At 40.0% G+C, this 3,342-nt stretch overlaps 1 protein-coding gene across 1 annotated transcript in view; it reads left to right on the top strand.

The window, feature by feature from the left end:
* Window positions 1-3,342, top strand: part of itprid1 (ITPR interacting domain containing 1) — a 41,059-nt gene that overhangs the window by 17,458 nt on the left and 20,259 nt on the right. The gene's annotated exons all lie outside the window — the stretch shown is intronic.

Below are 3,342 nucleotides of genomic sequence, written 5' to 3'. Positions count from 1 at the left end.
CCAACGCTGGTATTGGTATTTGATCGATACGACTGTGATTGAATCGATATTTTAATTCAGATATCTCTCCTCTACGTTCACCATGCTTTGCTTGTGTCTTCCACCTTCCTGAGCAAACGCCGCTTTCACATCTTGGCCCACGTTGCTCCTCCTCCCCCTCCTGCTCCTCTGCTGTGATTCGTTGTTGTGTCGTCACGTGACTCCCTGACACAACGCGCAGAGGAGCAGCGACTCGCTGTATTCATTCTACAGTGCCTAATAACTAATAATTTTGTGCACTTCAATACATTAATAAAAAAAATTTGCCTAAAGAATTGATGCTCTCCCCTACACAAAAGTATTTTTTTAAGTAAAAAGTATCGTATTGGTATCGGTATTGGCAATACGGACCCTATAAGTATTTGGTATCGGATCGATACCAAATTTTGCAGTATCGCCCACCACTAATTCTGACATCAGCAAATCTACAGTATGCCTAATCTCAAGTTTTAATGCTTTATTGTTGGTGGAATAATCCTAAAACAGAGCTGCAGGGTTTGTGTCTAACAACACTGCTGTGTTCAGGAACCTTGTCCTTAGTTGCACTAAGAGAACTGAGGCCGAAGATTCTTTCAGAACTCTTCTACTTAGATTGATATGATGCAGGATTCTTTCCAGGCCTTTCCAAGCCCTGTGTGGTGTGATGGTTGAATACTAGTGATGGATGACTCTGGGCTAAAGAATATATCATTTTGTGTTCATGTTTTTGATTTGAGTTTCAAGAATGCCTTACATCTGAAAAGTCATCAAATACCATTGAGGCTAATTTCCAGGACTTGTTTCCATTGTGGTCCTCCACACATAACATCAGGACAACTAGACACTTACAGAGTGCATAACAATCAATGACATAACATAACAGCATTTTTCTTTAATAAATAAAAATGGTAACTGGTCCCCTGCTCGATTCCGCTGCCCTCCCTAGTATCCAAGCCTTAATTCTCTTTTTGAAAGAGTTCATGCTGGAAATGACTTTAATTTGCCGATCTGAACTGCCCCTCTATAGACAAAGGTTCCTTTCCCTAACACTGTCTTAAATCTTTGAGGACACAGGTCTGATGTGCTGCCACCAGTGTAAATATTGTGTGTCCTTTACCTTAGCAATAAGACACAACAAACAAATTGGGACACTACTAGACAATATTTTACGAATTATGGTCATCCCTGACATAAGAACATGAGACTCCACAGGGAGCCAGTTGAGCTCAACAAATTGTGACCTCCCTATATGAGAACTTCGGCCCAAGTTCACAATGACTCTGTTAGGTGGTCTTGACTACAACACTAAACAGCTGAAAGCTCTCTGGAACACATGTTCCGGAGCCCAGATCTGTCACATAGTCAGCATACCTTCACAACAAACACAATATAATGGTTAACATGCTGTAAAATCTTAACCGTTTTTTAGTTATAGTGTCTTGTTCATTACCCCCTTGTTGCCTGAAACGTTTTAAGGTGTTTTAAACATTGCAGTGATCTCTCCAACCACGATGGATGGAGAATGTTGTATATCTAAGGCTTACCTTAACATGTCCAGACAGCTCACTGTCTGCTCACTGTTTGTCATGTTTTTACAGCCAGCAGGAGCGTCAGTCTGAGAGGAAAAGGGGGGACTGAGTACTGTATACAGGGCAGACAGAGAATGCCTATGTACAGGGTCCAACATTAAATGCCACATGCCTGATAGGTATTGGGAGAAGTGAACGTGAACACACATCATGACCAATTCCTTTGCCCCACAGTCACCAAAATAAATAGTGGAGACGTTCTTCAACAAGCCACATATCTCCAGAAAATTCTAACGCTAACATAGCATTTTCCAGACGGACACATAAGGACCAAATTATCTTTGTTTGAGACCTGTTTCTCTCTCAGGACCAAAACTCTCTCGAGATCTGGCAACACAAAGAAGCTAATGTCAGCTAACGTCATATAATGTCAGCTAATGTCAGCTAACGTCATATAATGTCAGCTAACGTCAGCGAATGTCAGCTAACGTCATATAATGTCAGCTAACGTCAGCTAATGTCAACTAACGTCAGCTAACGTCAGCGAATGTCAGCTAACGTCAGCTAAGCTGTGATGCTTAATATGTCTTTTAGCTGTATAATTATATATAGTGGGCAAAAGAGGCGTCCAGTTTTGACATATTATACAAAAAATCTTTTTTTGAAACCAGACGTGGCGATTTTAGGACAGGAGGGTGGAGGTGGGGAAAATGACGCGGCCAAGCTAGTGTTATGGTTGCAATGGAGCTGCGCTAAGCTAAACGCTAAATGGGAGAAAGTTGATGTTTTTCAACTCTTCTGAAGATAGTCATCCAGTAAAGTTTTTGCCAGTGGGTTAACACAGACCTCCGGGTACTGGTGCCATTCATCTACATGTACAGCAGTACAGAAAATCTGCAACCTTTCCCTTAAATTACCAGCTAACGCTAGCAGTAGGTAGCTTGCTTCGTTAGCTGAAGGCTGAACAAGACATTTTTAGGCGTCCAAAATTTTCCAGTTCACTTTGATGAAGTGGAAACACCGTCAGAAAAACATCCAAAAACAAGTTTAGGTCCATTTTAATGTCCATAGTGTCATGGTTAGCATTGCTAAGCCTTGTACATTTCGTCCATTATTTCTTTTACAGTCTGTGGCTGGCATTATTTTTCTGATCCAAGTAACATGTGCATCACATTTGGGTGCATCTTACAATTAATTCTGACTCTGCTAAGAGTTTACTAAAACTATTGTAAAAAATTATATTGTTCATTGCTTTTGTACATAATTCAAACAACCCCTATTTTTAGATAATAAGATACTTTAAAAGGCAGATAAATGGAACACAACAGCAATAGAGCCGTTTAAGATGGAATGAAACGCATTATAAAGATAACACATATTACATAGCTTTCACTTGAAGCAGATAATTGCCCATAATTTGGATAATTAGTATGCTGATGCAAAACAGGAGTGATAAGAAGAAATTTGATTAGCTGTTCCTGTAACATGCTATTATAGAAATGCGCTTCACAAGTGTTACCCGGCCATAGTATTTCTTTATCAACTTTCGGATTAATTCTCATTTTTTAGTTCTATTTTATAGTTTTTCTTTTTTTTTTTTTTTAGTTCTGTGCTTAACTCAAACACTAACAGAAGGTCATAAGGTAGCACTGCAGTGCGTCTCTGACTGACAGTTGTTGGTTCAGGCTGTGATAGCAGCCTCTGGACCTGAACACATAACTACAAGTTATATTTACCAGGCAAATAAGCCTCAGCTCCCCCTATGCACGCACACACACACACACAGACAGACACA

This window comes from Etheostoma spectabile, unplaced genomic scaffold (assembly GCF_008692095.1).
Source record: "Etheostoma spectabile isolate EspeVRDwgs_2016 unplaced genomic scaffold, UIUC_Espe_1.0 scaffold272, whole genome shotgun sequence".
Lineage (NCBI taxonomy): Eukaryota > Metazoa > Chordata > Actinopteri > Perciformes > Percidae > Etheostoma > Etheostoma spectabile.
Note: the sequence above shows the minus strand (reverse complement) of the source record. Positions and strands in the feature narration are given on the sequence as shown.